General features: G+C 44.1%; 1 protein-coding gene across 4 annotated transcripts in view; it reads right to left on the minus strand.

Moving 5' to 3' along the window:
- TENM3 (teneurin transmembrane protein 3) overlaps window positions 1-20,580 on the minus strand; it is a 558,635-nt gene that overhangs the window by 293,412 nt on the left and 244,643 nt on the right. The window contains exon 1 of one of the 4 annotated variants that reach the window (XM_053659857.1): window positions 15,773-15,874. The exons of the other annotated variants lie outside the window; for them this stretch is intronic. The gene's annotated coding sequence lies outside the window, so the exon portion shown is untranslated. Of the gene's footprint in view, window positions 1-15,772; window positions 15,875-20,580 lie in introns of those variants that run through there. 4 annotated transcript variants of the gene reach the window in all.

Here is a 20,580-nt window from a genome sequence, read left to right on the forward strand (position 1 = left end):
TGGTTCGGCTGAACAAAGTGGTTGGGTTGGTGAAGGGTTCAGGTGGTCCGTGAGCTTCACTTTAGAACTGATTCTCCCTTTTCTGTTCTAATGGCTTAGACAGAAAGGGCCCAAACATCTGAAAGGAGGGAAATCCTAATGCATTCCCCTCAGCCCGAGTGAAGTATAGTGGGCCACAAGAATTTTGGATAGGTGTAGCATGCCTTGTACACCTTCCTCTGGATAAGCCATTCTTTACTGAAGTCCCTGCCTTTGTCATTTAGTGGTTATGATTTAATTGTGCTTCCAACTCTTTCCAAATCTGTCACCTCTAGAATATGCCTAGGATGCCAACAGTCCAGTAATGCCAGCCTTTGGACACTATGCCTGTGACTTCCTGGTGAGCCAAACTGACCAGGATTCTGTAAGGTCTTTCCCCTTACAGGAAGGACTCCCTCCATGCTGCACACCCCCCTTTCAGGGCATCCCTGACCCAAGGCTAGGTAGGACGACATCCATGTCCAGCCAGAAGTAGTTACAAGACGATGAGACCTTTGTCCATTGTCCTTTATATGACTATAGAGTGGCTGTATATCTGAAAGGAGGGATTGTTATAGGGTGCAGCCAAGGGGGCCCCAAATAGGGATTTGGTATGGGGTCCAGAACTCAAGGCGTCTAGGAAATATATGGATGTCCTCACCCCTTCCCCCACAGGTGTGAGTTGGGGGAAGGCACATGGGGCAGGAACATGCAGAGCTATTTGTACAGCAATAGCTTTGCAGCTAACCTCTGGCATGGTCATTTAACATATCTATAACCTTTAACCGGTTGTAGAGATATGTTAAACAGCTGTGGCCATGCTTTGAGCCAGGGGCATGGGAGTGACTTCAACCCAGGATGTAACTGGGAGGCAACTCCCCTTGGTTACAGTGCCTATGTGAGAGCTTTTCCATGCCATGGGGCCACACCTGCCCAGACCCACTATGGCAGCCCAGTAAAGCCAGAAAAATATGGGAGTGCTGGCAAGTGTAGCCGATTGTGGGAGGAGTCGGAAAAGGGTGTGCAGAGGAGGACTGGTGCGGGGATTTAAACCCAGACACAGCAGCCACTGGGGGGAGCACCACGTGGCTTTGGCCGGGGCGGAGACCCCCTCACAGCTTTGCCAAGGAGACCCCTGCAGCTTTGCGGAGGAGAACCACATAGCTTGATCCTGGCCGACGACACAGCCAATGGTGTCAGGAGCCTAAATCTACTTCTTTTCCTGAGATACCGTCCCCCAGATTAGGGCTGAGGGAGAAGGAAGGACTCTGTGCGACTGTGGGTGTCTTAAAGGACTCTGATATTTTAATGAAGACACTAAGTCACTACTCTAAGTCTGTATAGCTTTAAATAAACATTTCCTTTCCTTTTCACAAATCTCTGTCATTGAGAGACATCTTTCCTCTGGCGGTGGACAAGCGAACCTAGTGGGGGGTCCTTTCGGTCATAGTATATTGTACTGCCCTTGGCCCTGTTCTGTAGCAGTTTCGGCCTTGTGTTCTGTAATGAATAGATAATAAGACATGAGAAGGACATACAGAGACACAGAGGGAAGAACACCACACAAAGATGAAGGCAGAGACCAGAGTGACGCAGGTACAAGCTGAAGAGCGAACGCTGGACCACCAGGGGCTGGAAGGGGCAGCGAAGGACTCTTTCCCCGAGAATTCAGAGGGAGCATGGATCTGCTGACACCGTGACTTTGGACTTCTGGCCCCCAGAACTGTGGGGAAACACTATTCTGTCGTCTGAAGCCACCCAGAGTGCAGTGATTGTTACACAGCCCCAGGGGAGGACACATCCGCAAACCGCTGAACAGCCAGCCCGTGAAGAATTGCGCCGGTACAGTGCATTGTTTAATTTTTGAGTTCATCTATTCTTTGGTGATTTACACTAAAATGTGAACTCAGCCATCCTACTAACAGCCTAATACTACCACTCAAACGGTGCAGCACTCTGGTTTCAACCATCACTAGTGGGTTAGCTTTGCATTTAGTACAGAAACAGGGCCTGGGACCAGCTCTGGCCTCTAATAGAAGAACTGGAACAAAACATACTGAATAGAAAATTGTTAAAATAAAGAAATACTTTATTTCTCCAAGGAACTGGTCAATATTTGTCTAAATGTTTAAAGCACTCCAGCATTAGAGGAACTGTTATTTTATTTACTGCCTCTCTGTGCTGCATGCTTATTAGTGAACTTATATTAATAATAATGATAAACACATAGCAGGCACACAATAAATATTTAGTAAATTAGGTAGAATATTCTAGCAGTGTGCTATTGTTATAAATAGCTGAGGAGACAATTTGCAATTCCCTAAAATTTTGGCAATAACACTTATTTGCCTCCCAGAACATTTTAATATTTTAGTAATGTGTACTGCAAAAGTTAGTTTACTATACTCAGGCTCTTTCCTTAGGACAGACTTAACTCTTACAAACTAACTTAAATGGTTTATGTAGCTATTTTACTCAATTCTCCTAAGAGTTATTTATCAATACATGGCCATCCCTGCTGCGCGCCCCCCTCTACCCTCAGAACAAACCTCAGTGACCTAATCACAGAAAATCTGTCTCTAAAATATGCCAAAGGGCCTTCAAAGACTAAAACCTAGTGAATTCAGGGAACAAGCATAAAAAGAATAAAAACAGGTCACACGGAACACTGGATGGAGGAGCATATTAAGAAAGCTAATGCAACAAAAATGCAAATATATTAACCTTGCATACATACAAAATGACATTAGGTAGTTACGAGGTAGTAAAAACTAGTGCCATGATTACAATTCTCTCACAGAAGCTATCTGAAAGCATATATATTTCTGAAATCATCTTTTGGTAGTAGGAAACAAAGCCCTGCAAGTTTTTATTCTGTGCTTTTAGAACTTTTAAAGCTCTAAATCAGTGTCTTGTACAACTAGATAGGACTGCCCTGTTCAGCAGAAGCCTGGTTGCTATGTTAGTACTCTGAGTTCATTTTAAGATTAAATGAATTGTAAAATTTTCTCTAAAAATGTTTAAATCTTGAAAGTGGTCGTAATATCAGGCCTACTTTGAGTCAGAGATGAGTATTTCATGTTAGAGAAAAACTCATTATTTTCTGAGTTTAGGGTTTCCAGCTTCCATCCCTCCAACTGTGAGGGGAGTATCTGTAAGTCTGAAAGTTAGTGACTCATTGACAATTACAAATGTTTAGAAATGTGTGCCAATTTCTTGGTCTATTTGAAAACATTTATTCCTTAATATTTTATTAGTCATACTAAGAGTCCCTGTTACACTTAATGAATAACATTTTTTTTCCAGGAAAGAAATTATAACAAAATAGTTACATAAATAAGAGATATGTGGACTAAAGTACTCTACCAATTGCTTTATTTTATTAAAATAAAGCAATACATTGACAACACACGCGGTGACTAATATTCTTACTGAGTAAAATTCAGACAATATGAGTGGGTCATCTATAATTTTTGCATTAGTCTCAAACAACAGTTCTATGTACGTGGCATTCTATTTCAAGGTGGTTTCACAGAATCAGACAGAACAACACTTTGAATTGTTTTATTCTTGCTTTTAAATTGCAAAATGATAAATTATTCTGTTCATTCAAAAGACTATTGCTTTGAGTAAAAAGCCAGAAAACCCTTAAACATTTCATTTCACTATTCATTTCAACTATCAAATAAAATATTTTGATATTTCAACAAAAATATCAAATAAATTTTTAGAGATCTTTTCCCAACAGAATTCACTGTACCTGTAAGTGTGCAACTTCTCAAGAACTTGAACTAAAAGACACATTTGAAGGTTGGGAAGCCATTGAAAGAGCTTCTGTCCTCTCAGACAATGGGGTCTCGAGTCCAGGGGTTGTGGGAGAAAGGGGGTGCTGAAACGTGAACCACTCAAACAAATGCAGCACCAAACAGAAACCAGTCTCTGGGCTTGGATGTGCCATCCAAGAAAAGGGAAGAACAAATCGTTTACCCAATCATACGTGTACGTGGACATAACCCCTTAAGAGCTCAGAAGAGGCTGTAAGGAGCATACCAGGTAGTCTGCAATCGCTGGAAGAAATGAGCTCAGAAGTTAAGGGTTGACACGGAAGAAAAGAGGCTGAGCCAATAAAAATGGCCTGCGTGATCGCTTAGCCTGTCACAGACAAGAGAACGCCCACCTGAGAGCAGGCTGCAATTTTTAGTACTGGTTCTGCCACTCACTAGTAGCTGTGAAAACTCAAGAAAGTTGCTTAATCTTTTTGGATCTTGGATGTGCTCATGCCTTCAATGCAACAAGCCTTCGCTGGTGCCTCGTAAGCCCGGGCCCTTCTCTAAGTTCCAAGGACGCTCAAGAGAACAGATGCGCCGGCCTTTGTGAAGCTGCCGGTAGCCAACAGAAGTTAAGAACTTTAGGAGGAAGTCACGATAGGAAAATTAGAGTAGGAAAAGGCCACTGTTGGTTTCTCTCCTCCTACTGGCTCCCTTTAACCATCCATCTGCCACAGCCCCCCCCCCCCCCCCCCCAAACAGGTCTCTGCTCTTGTGTTCTATGCCACGTGCCCGGTGGGCCCAAAGGAACATCTCAACCTTTTTATCTGAAATACGAGGCTGTCCACATCTGGGTTTCAATGGAGTTTTCTAGTTATTACCGTCCGAAATTCTCTCCCATGAACCTTAGGCTCCAAGTTGGTTTACTGATATTTTTTCTAATATATGTCACACATGCTAACTTTTACAATCCAACTTGCCTTACGTGCTTCCCTCGGCCCGGAGTGACTCGTCTTCGTCACTTGTCCATAAGACTACCCTTCTTCTACGAGGCTCAGTACTTTCTTGGTACAATTTTTCTGAGCAGGAGAGAGATTAAGACCGAGGTGATCTCCAAGATGAAAAATTTTCCTTTTTGGATTAAAGAGGAAAGTTAAAGACAAGGAAGCTGGTGAGGAGGACGTTATAAAAAATTTAATCGTGATTATATTATAATAGGTAGATTCAAAAGACATCTGATTTGTAGAATCAGCACCTTGTGATCACTGATTGAGTATGTACACAAATGGGAAGGAATTAGTCTGAATGGACTAAAAGATTTTATGATTATAAATAGGATGCTATGATATGATTCCATCTTATCAACCAATGTCACCCCAATAAATTTAATTTCAAAAATAAAAAAGGACATTCAGGTGGCACATAATAATTTTGCGACTCAGTTTACTCATAAATTTATGAAATGACTTTTCTCAAGAAATGAGTAAATTCCTAAAATATGCTACAATTCAAATATTATATATTGAATCCTAGTTTTCGACAGATAAAAACATTGCTACATAATCATGAATATGTAAAACAAACTCACTGGTTACTGGATTAAAGATATCAACTTAAGAAGAATTAGGGTTCAACGCCAATGAACGATTTCACAGAAATATATAAATTGGGTCTGTTGTCATATTTAAGTGAAGTAGAGGTTGTGTGATGAGTAGCATGGACAAAACAATGTTTAAAAGGGTGTGTAATCTCCGACCCTTGATGTAAGGCAAAATGTTACCGGGACATCTCAACACCTGGCCTCCATCTTCCGCCTCCTCCCCCTCTCCCGTGCCTTTGTTGGTACAGTCTGCTCACGCCCGGATGCTAGCACCGCACCATAAGCTGCAGCCGACGGCCTCCACCTTTCAGCCCACAGTCGGAGCAGGCTTATCTTGGTGGCTGACATATATTTTGACAATACGAATCAGGCTCTCAGACACTGACATTTCCCTGGCTTGTGATTAACTAAATCCTAAAAAAAGAGAATTATAACAGAAGAATTCGCCTAAACAGAGCAGTCTAATATAGAGAGAATTTTGTTCCTGGTGAACTTTAGAAATGGACATGTTGTGTGAAATATACATCTATTCAACCTCCAGGTCTGAGTCTCCCCCAGGTCACACTGCTGATCTATTGGTTTATCCGAGCCTAGAGTTAGTTCTCTCTGTTGCCCAGGGTGTCTGGTGCCGCACTGCAGTGATGAATAAGACCTTCCCACAGTCTCCTTCCAATGAGGGGCCTCATTAGTGTTTGAAGTGCACCCTCGGCATTTACAGGTAAGAATCTTCCACTTGCTAACCGATATACCCCTGCAAATAGGGACTAGAGAAAAAATGTATAAAACACACACAAGGAAGTGGGTTTTTTTTAGTGAAAAGATACTATCAACTTTTCCCCTAATTATAGGGAAATATACAATGAAAATAAATATGCTATGAAAATCTTTAACACTTAATTCTATCCATGTTCTGTCTCAATGAAGTTGGAAAGATATTCTACGTTTACCATTCTGATGCTTTGTTCTTGAGAAACTGAGGCACTGCTGAAATAAATATTATTAATAAGCTTTTTATTAACCAGGTGTTTATAGTGATATCTGAGCATGAAAGCAAATGATTGGTTTCAGTTTACGAAAGGCCTGGCATCCTGAATCCATATTCCTAAGCAGAGCACAAAGGTAAAGAATGAGCTAAGCTCTCTGTAAGAAATGTAATATGCATGAAATTTAAATATGCTTTAAGGAAATCAAACATATTATTATTCACCCACAGACCTTACCAAGTTTTTAAAAAGCTAGGATTCCCTTAAAATAGACAACTGTACATTATAAAGCATTATGAAGTTTTCAGTTTCTACATTTCTCAATTTCATCGTTCTGCCCATGGAGGGCACCATTTGGGTTCAGTCCTTAAGCTTGACCTGTGAAAGGGATGATAACACAATGTCACGAAACTCTTAGAAACACTAGAGTCCACCCAGATGAATATGCTTCCCTGCAGAGGGGCCGCCTCTGAGTTCCTTGCCTTTCACAGAACATACAGTCATCTCTCAATGTGACATGGAAATTCCTCCTTTGAAAATGTCCCCGAGAACATACTCTGGTAAACCTGCTCTCTTGCTCCGAGTAGAGATCTCATTTTCTGAAATAGCCAAATGTTGGTTATCCCAGCCTGTGAAGGAAGGTAAACAATCCAAGTAGCTAGATTGGTATTTGATCAAGATGAGACATGCCTGTACAACAAGAACTATTTCTGTGTCTTGCAAATAAATTCAATTTCAAAAGAGGGCATTCAAAAAAGATTCAATGAAGGGATTAAGAAGGAACATGGGAATTGCGATAATCTATTCATGATGGTGACAACCTCCTTCATTTTCAGTGTCTGGTTACAACCAAAGATCAAACATAGCAAGCAAACATGGTGCACAGCACATGGCCCCTTTCTCTGGAAGCTGGTGGGCAGTCTCCTTTCCCAGATTTCCTCTGCAGCGGCTGCTCTCTCCTCCCAGGCAAACCGAGTTAACCAAGAGCCAGCACCGGGTCCCCACCTCTCTCACCAACGCCACCATCACATGTACAGAAGCAGCAGGAGAGGTACATAAAAATGAGCTAGCCCAGTAGCGCAAAATGTAAAAGCTTATTATAGCTGTTATTGTGCGGGCTTGTTTTAGTACCATATGTAATTCGATTTTTTCCAGAAATTTTGAATGCACGGAAGAATTTCTACAGAACCTCTGCACGAGTCTATGTTGCTCTAAGCCGTCAATTGGGATTGCTCCTCTCCTCTCTCTGCCAGCTACACCTGAAAGTCAAACCGCTCTCCCAAGGCCACACCACCCCGTAACGGTTTAGGTGCTGATTTCCTTAACTTCCTAAGCAGGAGTTGCTAGCAGACCAGAACTATAAAAAACCAAGACCACCAAGATCAGCCTTGGGCACAAAGGAAAAAGCATAATGTATCATTTTGCCAGGTTCAATAAATACCATTTTGATGTGTTAATAGCCTTTAACAGTTAAGGCATTAGCCATCAATTACATAAACAAAACATTAAATAGGGAATGGATGTGTCAATGAAGGCATAATCTACTAATTTTCTAATCAATGATGCTAATCGTTCCTGGATATTAATCAGGGAGTGGACATCAGCCATGCCATTGATCCTTTATAATCATAGTTCACTAAAAAAAATCTAAAAAAGGTTAAAAACAAACCCAGAGGACAATACTAAACATATATTTCCTCAATAAGTAACGTCGATAAGGTATTCACCTTGAACAGATATGAAAATATTTATGACATTCAGTGGTTACAAACTAGCATATTTCCATTGGACAACACTACAGAGGATGCACATGTAAAACAACATTAGGGCTAAAGCTAAAACCAAATCTATTTGACGGTGAAACTGGAGGCAGAATTCAGTTCTGAAGGTTAGAAATTGCAGACAAGGGCTCACATCCCTGTGTACCCCAGCAGCTGAATAACCTCATACGCAGCATTTAATCTCTTTAAACCACAAGCTTCTCATCTATAAAATAGGGTCCATAACCCACCTGCTACATATTAGGTGCTTTAACATATCCAATTCATTATGTTTAACACAAAAACAAGTCAGGAGCTCTAGGCCCTGATACTTCTCAAGGACGAGATGTGGCCCGCTCCGGCCAATCCCAGAGCAGACAGGCGTCACCTGAACACCTGACACCTACCTGGGATGCCAGGACCCGGAACTGTCCCCACATAAGGCACTTGGAGGTGTCAGATCCAAATGACTTCTCAGAGACCACAACCAAGACTAGCCTTTGCTCAGAATGTTTCTACTCCTACCACACTCACGACAAAATAACCCAGGGTTTGGTGACGGACAGGAATATCGGGTAAAGGCTGACAGCCCAACGTGGAAGGAAAATGGAAAACTTATCTCAAAAACTACACCTGTGCTTGGCCGGCACACACCACTCAAAACGCTTGCAAGAAGGAGCGGGACATTCGGAAATTCTGGAATCCTGCGGTTTGACCATTTGATACTTGAAGTATCAAAGTTACTTAGTTAACTCAGTTGAAATTACTTAGCCTGTCTCTGTAACAACTTTTCCAGCAGTAAGACGGAGACGTCCCTTCTGAAAGGAAGGTGGTGGGAATAAAATAGAACATGCATAAAACATCTTGTCTAGTTCAGGGCTCAGAAATGATAGATAATAGTAATGCTATGCATTGCCATTGGGGCCTTAGATTGGGGATGCTGAGCCCGCCACGGCTCCTGAGAACATCAGTACATCGTAACACAGAGCAAAATAACCGATGTTCATAATGATGACCTTCTATTACCAGGAAAGATGACATTTAAGGCACTCGTTCAGTAAGCATGCGACAGACACACTATTCTTTTCCCCGCGCTGTGGTGAGGGCTGGCACATGGAGATGAGCAAGACGCTGCTGTGGCCCGACAGAACTCGTCCCCTAGTGGGGGAGAGGGACCTGGGAACAAGTGGGGTCGGCAGAATCAGCAAAGTGCTGTAACAGGAACAGGCAGTAGCCAGGGTGCAGCCAGCTCTGCCTGCCCGGGGCCACCAGCAAAGGCTTCAGAGAGGAAACGCCATGCAAACAGTCTCCTGAATGACTGGTGAGACCCCAAGACAGGGGACATGGTGGCACTCACCAGGTGTGGGTGGCCAGGTGTAAACCGGAAACAGAACTGGGGGACAGGTGCGATTGTGAAGGTTCTGGTAAAACCTGCTGAGGAATTTGGACTTTACCCAAGGAACACTGGGAGGATTTCATGCCGAGGTGTGCCAGGCTCAGAATGAGGACTCGGAACCGCAGCTACGCTGCAGGCGTGCAGGCCGGGGGCAGGCAGTGGGCCCGGGGCGCTGGGGGCTGACGAAACTGCATGGGGACAAGACAAAAAGAGCCTGAACTTGGGCCTTGGCGGTGGGGACCGAGAAGGGGGCGGTGAGGGCATGGAGAGTGTGTGTGAAATGTACTGCAATCACATTTTTATTTTGCTAAATAAAAAGTTCTTAAAGGAATGCGTCCTTTGCAATCAAAAACACCTGAGTCTCCTGAAGGACCTATCTGTCAGTGATCCTGTGTCCCCCAGCACAAGGCATCCCAGAATTCACGACGTGCTGATGGGTGATCCCTCGGAAGAAGTTTAAGTAATCTTTGATGGATTTAGATAATGGGCCAATTTTTTCTTTCTTATGGTAAGACTGGCACTTAGTTCTGATTAGCTGTAATAGAAAAGATCTCAGTAAAAAGTAAAGCGTAAGCGGAACTCCAATCAGGAACATCTGACAACCGTGGCCAGAAAAACAAAAAGCTGGTATGTAACACTTAAGTGTCTTCACTGGAGTTTTCAGAAAGGTTAGATCTTACATTGTGTTTCAAGAAACTCTTCCTATTATCAAACAATACTCGTTCCAATAGTGAAGCAAAACCTCCATTTTAATGGAGTGGATATAAACCACATCACGAGGGAAGTGTTGGCCATCGAGTTAAGAAAATATAAAGTACAAATCTTTTAACTTTGTTTTCATGTTTTAGGGGAAGTGGTGACTCTAAATCAGCAGCCACAGAGCCACTCAAACTCGAACAAACTTCCTGGAAACATACTTAGGCACCTGCTGACCATTATTCCCACTGCGAAAATCGAGGTTGCTGAGTCTGTCCCCTTAATAGCTTAAAAACAATTGGAAAAGGAGCAGAATGGTAGCTTCCTTGCAAAGAGACTAATCATGATCATTAAAAGATTCTTAAAAGCAAACAGGGAATGGTCAGCCAGCCGATCACCTTAATATTTAATGAAGGCCTATCTCTGCGCAGATCCACGCAGGAAATAAATGTACGAAGGAAAATCCGCCATCATTACAAAGAAACTGATGTGAACATTCAACTTCATGCCCATGGCGGGCAACCCGGGGAAATCACATTTGAGGGCAAAAAGGAAGAATTATGATAAATAGCGGCATCTAAACAATCTAAAGTCAGTGCTGAAACAAGCAGGCATGGCTGTCGTCAAATGGCCAAATGGCTTTGTCCACCTCCATCAAGGTCGCTCCACTGATGACGGGCTCAATAAGATGATAATGCATTTAACCACTTTCCTAGCATCTGACTTTGACCTCAGAAACCCAGACGGCCTTGTTTAACTGCCCTGGCCTTTCCGCGTTTCCCTGGGCCACGGTAACGAAGGACACACACTGCCCCGTCCAATCACAGGAACTGAAGGACAGACAAACTAGTAAGGGCACAACCAGATGCCTGCTTCACTAACGCACAACTTGGAAGCAGGAGGCAAAATGAAATAATGGTTAAATAATAATAAAAGGCTAACTAAGTTAAATTTGTTATACGAGGCCACTTTGATTTAAAAGAAAAAAAAAAGGCATGAGAAGAGTTCCAGAGGACATTTTACATGTCTCGAGACAGCAGGCCTCCTCCCTGCCTGCTGGAGACGGCTTAACGCTGGAATGAAAAAAAAAAAAAAAAAAAAAAAAGGGTGCTTAGCAGAGCTGACGTGAAAAGAATTCATTGAAACTCCCACACTTCATTTTAACTTAAAAAATTTTAGGCTGATGTACATAAATAAGAAAAACGGATGTGTTTTTCTACATTAGTTCCACCTTCATTATTTTGGTATGCTCTAGAATCCATTCTGTCTTCTAAGAGAATAAAACAACATGTTTTTGTGAAACGGCACTTAATGTTAAGACAGGGCAGTAAGAATTCTTAAGAAAGAAACTCTTTTTTCTCTCAACTGCTAGAGTTTGTGGTTACCCAAACCTACCTATGTTTTAGATGTGAGGTGCCCTCAAATATCTGTGTGTACTTTCCATTTATTACTCTTCCCTTGTAACATGAATTCGCCATAATTATATCTATGGCATAAATTATTTCTGGGGCACCACGGAGGAAAACTTGTTTTCGCCCTATTGTAAAAACGAAGAGCAGGCATTTCAAAACTTAAACTCACAGAATTTGTAACTTAACAGCGAGGTTTATAACTCAACTCAAAATATAAACACCAATTTTAAAACAGCCGGTTTCTTCAATATTGAAGCACAAACCATTTCAAACCTGCTAAAAATAAACACAATCAAGTAATCTCTACACATCAACTTGTTATCCTCTATGGAAAAAATACAAATTTTGACATGTTAGAGAACAAACAACACGTTTTTAATACTTATCTCTGCACTGAGACTTCAATTCAGGTTAAAAGGCTTTAGACATAAATATTTCAATAACTTTTCATTTTAGACAAGACTACAGTAAGAGTCATACAAATTTCATTCATTTTATGTTACCTATTACTAGGGAAATCTGTAACGGCATGCAACCTGACCAATCTGATGAATAAATGTGATGAATTTCTAATGTAAAGTACGTTTTAGAGTTATTTTTGCTTTAAAATAGGCAATGTTTGAGGATATGGAGTCACTCTGTGTAGAGCCCACACAGCATTTAGGATGGATAACTTAATATTTCTGAATCTGTGCTTGTGGATTTCTGCAGAGCCACGCAGTATAGCAACAATCTCGCTACCAGCCGGGACCCCCACTCGTGGGAAGCCTCTTGCCCCTCCCTCCTGTCCCTCTGAGGGTCCTCTTCCTTCCAAGCCCTTCTCTCCGCAGGAAGTTCCACAGTTTGTCCTGGGCACCGCTGTGGACTGCGCCAAGAAGCAGGTCGCTGGAACTCTGATTCACTGAACATCCAGCAGTTGTGACTTAGGTTTTTAGCCACAACTACTTACAAGTTCTGGTCTAACCCAGAAGAGTAGAGATGGCTTTACGGGCAAAAACAAACAAACAAACAAACAAAACCAGTACTGTCCCTAATTTACTTATTTCCTTTCTCACTTCCACATGCCACTCTCTCCCCTTCATGGCACCAAACATCCCCGAGGAAGAATATCCTATTTCTCAAGTGTTCCGTACTCCTGACTAAAGATAAGTGAGTGCGTGGTGCCATGCAATGCTTTCAGCTACAGGCATGGATGTCTACACGCGTATACACACACACATCTGCACAAAGACACTAAGAAATCCACGGTAAGGCATCAATATGCCATAGTAGTATAAAATGTGAACTTTCCTAAAAATGAAGGAAAAGCTCATTTAAAAATGACTCATTTAGTTAAAATTTTTGAAGAAAAATACGCTGTTCTTTATTTAGCATCTACATTTGGATTGTTAGAAAGGTGGTTTGTTAAAAATACCTACTCAGAATTGTTTGAAGTCTAGCAAACAAAATAAATCATCAACATAAAGAGACTGATGTTCCAAAGCCCAATCTCTTAATTGCTGATCAGAGCTGAAAACAGATCTTTTTTTCTTCCTCCACTAATTGAATGAGTCTTGTTAAACCTTTTGAAATGCACTTTAGAAAATGCAAGAATACAGCTTAGAACAGGTTTTTTAATTTGGGTCATTTTCTGTTACTTGCAGTAGTGACTGGTGCTTAGCAACTCTGTTCTTGGTGGCCCTTCTAAGGAAATGAATACCTGGGATCCAGCATTCTAATCTGCTTTGTGGCAATAATTGTCAAGATCACTGTGTTTAGACGGTGCCTCCTTTGGCACTCGCCTACATTATGAAAGGAGTCCCGTGATAAATTCGATGTGTTATCTCGGATGACAGAGACCCTGTCTCCCCCGCCTCTTCCCAGTAAAAAAATGGAAGGACATAAAAACTAACAGTAAATAGAAGCCACACACGGAAAGGGCTCCTTTAAGTGTTGAGAGAAGGATCTTACACTGAAAACTAGTGTTCAAATGTCTCTAAGGGTCCACGTGAAGCTGCTTTCCTTCCACTGAATCTTTGAGGAGAATTAAATTCTATTATGCCACACACTACGCCACGGACACCTAAGAAATGTGATGTGCCACAGCAAAAACGTAGTTAAAGATTGGCTGAAATGTTAAACATTGATTTGATGAACGAAGACTTTCACGTGAGAAATGTTAATAGCATCGTTGAAATCATGACCGAGTTACTCACTTCATATTTATTCTAATGTGCTCAAGTGACTAATTATCGGGAAGACAAGGAAATAAGGAAAGATACGTAGCTACCAAGTAGCTTTTAGGAAATCAAACTGCCATATTTCACTCTGCAAATATGCCCATTCACATTTTCTTAAAAATCAGCACAGCAGGTTTAAGAAACCAGCAATTCAAAATACCTGGAACACTGATCACAATTACCATGGTTAAAAGTACAACTCTGCTAACTTTTCCCCCGTGATGATGCAATTCATTTTGGATTTCACATCCTGAAGAAGAGGCACTTACATATCACCCTTCTCTGTCTGCACAGCTAATAAGAGATCAAGTGCCTCCCTCTTTGTCTAGAGCTCATCCTAATTTCAGTCTAAAACGGCCCATTTCCCCTTCCCAAGCTTTCAAGTCTTAGCCTCCAAAGATGAGGAAACAACCAGGTAGATCCTCTGCAATCCCATGCGTTAAGTTTTCATCTACTAGCAGCGTATGGTCAGCACCTCTTTAAATGAAACACACTCTACACTTGATTTCAAATTTCCCATCAAATTGTCTGAATCACGGCACACAATGGGATCACACCGAAATTTCTCAAGTTTTCTTTAACCTCTTAAAGACAGACGGGCTCTGCTTGGGGTTTGAGGGTTTTGATCACGACAGTTGCATTTTCACGCTCGGGAGTCCGCGGGGGGGGGGGCAAGAAACGTGTGCAAAAACCACACACACAGCACTAAGATACTCTGGAGGGCTTGGGAAGTGAGCCGCGTTTCTAAAACGCCTCCTCTGGCTACTCTCTTTCCTTTCTTAGGGACTACTTTAACAATTAGCACACAGAGGTCTCTGGACGGCTCTCTGCAACATCTTAAAGCAGAGAACAAAAGGTTTATTTAAAAAATGAAAACCTCGGCATGTACAACTCCAGACGTTGAATCTGCTTTCAATTACTGAAAGTATTTCCACTCCAGTGGAAGGGGATCAGATCTGCAACGACACCATCTTACAGCACTGACTTTGATTATAGGAGGCTTTGGGGAGACAGAATGACTTTGTGACTCGGACGCATGCAGTCTGTGCGCACCGTGTAGGAGAGACTCCAGGCAGAAAGAGCCGCCAGCGCGGGCAGCGGCGACCGGGGCTTCCCGTCCTGAAAGCTCGCCCTGACCTTTGTTTCATGTTACTAAAAAACACACATAAATGGTAAAATGGTTCTCACTTTTCTGGACGGTGCCCAAGTTCTTCCGCAGGAGGAACCTGCCCGCTGGACACTGGTAAAGTTGGGTTTCTTTTACAGACTCTGCCCAATAAAGCGCTCTCTCGACAAAAATCACGCGCTAAGGAGAAGATCTGGTCGCTTAATTAGCAAGATTATTTTGTACCCTTTTCCCTATTAAGCAATTAGGATGATGGATTTTAGTTAATGGGGCGAAAGGGCCGATTAATTTCAGCTCAAGGCAGATTTTTAAACATCTCAGACACAAAGTATCCAAAATCACTATCGCTAAGATGTGCTCTCAAAAAATCCAACAAGACACACCGCCAAAGTCACACACTGCAGGAAAAAAGACCTTTACCTCCTGGATTCCGGCTGTACACTACTCATAAAAAGAAATCCAGCTAGTTAAAAATACCGGGAACAAAAGACTCCATTCCGCCCACGGCTACCTGCACCGCTCCGAGCGCAGGAGAAAGTTCAGCCCTCGCCGCAGCTCCATCCTCAAATCTGGCCCCTCAGGGGTTAAAAAGCCATCTCCTTTCTGATGCTAAGTTGCCTCGGCGCCGAGTCCACCCGCGCGGAGCCTCCTCCCCTCCGACAGCCCGGGCGAGGACCGCGGGGTCCCCCGGCCGCGGATCCCCCGAGCGCCCGAGGGACCGGGGCCGCGGGAAGCCGCGCGCGGAGCCGCCCCACCGCCCAGGCCTCGGCCCGCCGCCCGCCGCCGCGCACCCACCTGGCCGCGGCGCGCCCTCGCTGTGGCCGTGCGGAGCGGAGCCCGGCGCTGCCAGCTCGCCTCGGTCTGGAGCGGATCGTGTTACAGCGCCGGGCTCGGGGCTCGGGCTGCGGGCGGCAGCCAGACATGATAGGCTGAGGCTGCTCTGTTTACAGCGGCCGCGGAGGGGGCGGCGCGGCGCTTAACCCCTTCGCGCCGGGCCCGGCCGCCGCGCCGCCTGACCCCTCCTTCCACACGCGCACTCACACTCACGCGCGCCCGGGCCTCCCAGCAGCCGTGCCCCGCGCGTAAAGGGGACACGGCACCGAAGGCGGGGGGGAGGCAGCGTTAACGACCGGCTCGCGGGCAGGACACACGCGCGCACACTCGCTGACCGTGCAGCCGCAGCCTCCTCTGCCGCGGGCGCGCGGGGCGCGGTGGGCTTTGCAGAGCAGGTTTCCCCCGTGAGCACCGCGGAAAGAACCGCGCCCCCAGCCCGGAGTCACTCCGGCCCGGCTCCGCCACCCTTCACGCACCGCGGGGCGGGGAGGTCGACTTCGTGCGCGGGAGCGTGGCAGCCAGACGCCGTCTCGGCCCAACTACGTCCCCCGGCTCGCGGGACACGCGGCGGCGGCGGGGAAAGGCAGGCGAGCGGGCGGGCGTCCCGGGGCGCGAGGGGCGGCTGCCCCGGGTGGAGGACCTGCTCGGGGGGCGCGCGCTGCGTGTGTGGGGGGTGTGGCTGGTGCTCGCGGCGAGGACACGATCCGCTGCGCTCGGCCCTCGGCCTGGGCTGCCAGGCGGGAGCTGCTCGGCCTCCCCCTCGTTCTCGCGGCGGCTTCGGACCCTCGTCCACGCTAACGAGGAAGCCAGGCCCGCTCCCCCGAGAGGGAAGAAGGTTCCCGGGGCCGGCGGCCTGAGGTCAGGTGGTCTGAGCTGGACGATCCTGATCTGCAGCAGCGCGTGTGGTAGCCTCACTTTTAAATAAAAGAGGCTTCGATATTGCGGCGCTGACATTTTCCTATAACAACTGCCTTTTGGCCCCCTCCAGCTCGACTTTTATCATTATTTTTGCATTGCCTCCAGTCCAACATCCCTCCTTTAATTTCCTTTTTCCCCCCTAGAACATTCCATCCCCTTCAGCTTCTTCCTCCATGAAACTGAGACTTGAATGAGTGTTGGTGAATTTCTAGAGTCACCGGGGTTTTCTTCCGATTCCTCCAAACCCTTCCAGAATTTTTACACATAAATAAACAGGAAGAGAACGAGGAGCACTTTGCATTGCCACCCCAGCGTCATTAGCCGACTTTATGTCCCTAGTTGTCACTGCATATTTTCACTGTCATCTAAATATAGGCTCACGCAGACCCAAAAATTAATGCTTCCACGAATTAGTGCTCTCCCTTTATCAGTGAGATCAAACAAGCACGATGTGCTTTCTTCCGTACCATGATTGAATAACCGTAATTTTCCTTTTCCCCTTTAGCAAACTGCCTTCACCTTGGCTTCCCTCACTTTTTACATCGAATGCTACAGGAACGTGAATACAGTCCATCTGCCTCTCAGAGGATGCTCGTCCTCAGTTTCCATCACCAACTAGCACATCCATCATCGTGCATGGAAATGCCCCACGTTACTCCGGGTTTAAGCAAAGTCACCTTAGTGGGGTTCCCCCCCACCCCAATGACAACGACTCACAAACTCATGCCATGACACCATGATGATGAAAGCCATAATGTCTGTTCTTCCCAGAGTGATCAATATACTTCCCCTTTAATTAGGGCATTAATAGTGTATCAGAAAAATTATTTAAACATTCCTTTGACACAGTCTATAAGTTATTTCGGGGCTTTGAAATTCTCTTTAGTAAAATTGGGTCAAAAAAATAGAACAATAGATATTTTGTGGGGCACCGAAAGACTTCTACATTCTTAGGCAAATATCTTCCTAAGTCAAAATAGCTTTAAAAGGATCATGTCACAGATCCCTGTAATGTGTGTGACTCTTGCAGGGGGCAGGGGGCCTGAAGTAATCACAAATAAACCCTTTATAAGTATTCGGGCCAAACTATAAGCAGGTGTTGTTCACCTGGCATCTTAGAAGAACTAATGGGTAGAACATGGCATGATTAGAATTTGCCAGGCCCTGGGGGCTGCCTGATGCTTCAGATGTGTGCCCTTGGACTTCTGTGGGCGAAACGGGAAGATCTGGGTTTGGACCAGGGCAGTAGAAGACAAAAAGATGAACGTCCTAATGGAAGAATGAACGGCTTTAAAATCTTAAATCACTAGGTCAAGATAAATCTCAAGAAGACGGGTATTTGGCATGCTCATTTCCCCAGATAAATGCTGTGTAATTTGGTCACTGATTGATAGCATTTATTAAAATTCCAATTTAAAATGCTAATTAAGGAATGCCCATCTATAAATATCAGATACAGGTTAGGTAAATTTTTATATTGGATGATATTGGAATATTCTACATGTACATAGAGTCCCTTTCTGAATACAGAGTAATTATTTTCGAATTGGACAAAGTAGCCCTTGAGAATAATCAAGGGCTTACTTGGAAGACAGCTGAGCCGCAGCAGCGGCCCACGGGGAGGAAGGAGGAGAGACAGGGGTTTATCCGGCTGAACAGAGAAGGATGGTTTCCATATATATCTCTCTTTCCAAGAAGAGACTCTAGCTTTTGTTGCAGGCCCTTCCATGCATGAAGTCACGGCCATCTTTTAAACGCAGGAGTCCACTAAGGAGTTCTACAGAGGCACAGGAGAGGGCACACATTACGTTTGTACTTTCATCCACCATAGTCTGCCGTGTTGACGATGTCAGGAATCATTAGCTTTATGGACACTGCCTTCTGTAACTTAAGCCTTTCTTGTCCAAGATGCACAGAATTCCCTGCAGCGCCAAGAGCAGACACTAGCAAATATGTTGAATTATGTGGCTGTCGTTAAGTTTTGAATAAATAACCACATGGAATCATACCTGCGCTATCCAATGAATTTTACTTATAACCGAATTCAGTTCTTTAGGCACAAATGCCTAATGACTGTGCAGTCATTCCGTGAGGAATATTTTTTAAAAATGCATGAATCAAACCCAATCAAAGCAAATTGTGTTTTTTAAAAAGGTTCATGAATGAGCTGTTCCTTTGAACTGGCACCAACTCAGCTTTAATATTAACCGCTTTTCTGACCTGTTCCTGCTTCGACCGACACCCTGAAGAGAAATCAGAGTTTCACCCCCAAGTGAAACTGGGATGATTACTTTGCCTGCTGATGAGTAAGCACCGAATCCATATTGTCGGAGATGCTAATACAAAAATCACAATCACTTCACTTACACCGAGCATGTGACGTAACATTGGGCGCTCTGTGTGACGCACGACCCTGAGTATCTGGCACTCGCACCGTTGTGACGATCTACCTAAGGCCCTATGAGGAAACGATACTGTGATCCATTTTACAGATGAGGAACCTGGAGCTTCCAGTGGTGAACAATGCACACACACAGTTGAAGAAAACCAGGGTCCAGGCTCCGCCCCATGTCCTGCCCTGCTTCCAAGACCACTTCCCGAAAAACTCAGCATGGACTCAGCGTCTGTAGGAACTGCTATTAGGGACGTAGTTCACGTTCTAAATCATGTACATCAAGACAAGCCACACCAGAGGTTTGAAGATATGATTTTCTATTTCCAGAATTGATAATTTGCTGATTTGGGAGGAGAAAAAAAAGGCATGGCAGCTGATTTCTCCTGTGTTTTGAAGTTACCTTATGAGTTACAGGTTAAGGTAATAAGTAGTAGACACATCACTCTGTTCTGCCAGCAGGAATCTGAGAAGCACTAGTTAATGCATATGCGTGAACACCTGATTTAGGGATATATATATATATATATATATATATACACACACACACACACACACACACACGTACCACTCCACAATTTAGTTCATCTAAATGGACTTTGTTGACAATTACACACTTATGTGTGCACATTTTTTGTTTTAAATAACAAATATGTCACAGACACGTTTACGCCACGAAAGTCACAGACCACTGGCGTTAATCGGCACAAATGATTGTACACTCAGCCTGGTTACCTGCTGTGAGTAAAACTTTAGATTCTATCTTGTTTCGCCGTGTTATTTTATCGGTAGCACGAACGTCTGTAACAGTTATGTAGACTCTGTGATAAGCTAACATAAAACTATTTGAAATTGTATTTCTGGGTCCTTTTCCAATAAAGTTCAATTATCATTTACACTGGAACGGAAGTAAAGGTTTGAAAAAATAAAAGTCTTGTAACAAAGGCCAGTTCATAATTCCTCACAGATGTTTACAGCAAATCTAAAAGGCTAGTATAACATCTAGGTAATCCTTTGATTTAACCTACAGAAAAATCCACCCACAATCTGGCTATTTATTGCAATATTGCAGACCTCTCTGAAATGACCCACATCCCAAACCCTTTCTAAAAGGTAAGTTCTCTTTATTTTTAAAGGTGTTAAATTATTTTCACCCCAAACACAAATGCTTTCTGAAATCTGATCCCTGATGAAGACCTACGACTCTTTCTTCAGAGCCCTCATGTCATGTCTGTTATGTGTCAAAAGAGCTGGTTCTTATTTTTGTCCTAATTCGGGTGACCTCGGGCAGGAGCATGCTGGGCCCTCCACAGCCCAGGCAGGTAAGGAGGAGGAGGAGGAGGAGGCAGGATCTGGGATGTGTGATGAGGTCTGGACTCCTCGCAGGGGGGCAATCAAAGCAATGCAGTGCATCGGAAAGGCTCAGTGAGCCTCAGCCCTAGGCTGGCGAGAATCCAGG

This window comes from Artibeus jamaicensis, unplaced genomic scaffold (assembly GCF_021234435.1).
Source record: "Artibeus jamaicensis isolate MK-2021 breed Jamaican fruit bat unplaced genomic scaffold, CSHL_Jam_final scaffold_833, whole genome shotgun sequence".
Taxonomy (NCBI): domain Eukaryota; kingdom Metazoa; phylum Chordata; class Mammalia; order Chiroptera; family Phyllostomidae; genus Artibeus; species Artibeus jamaicensis.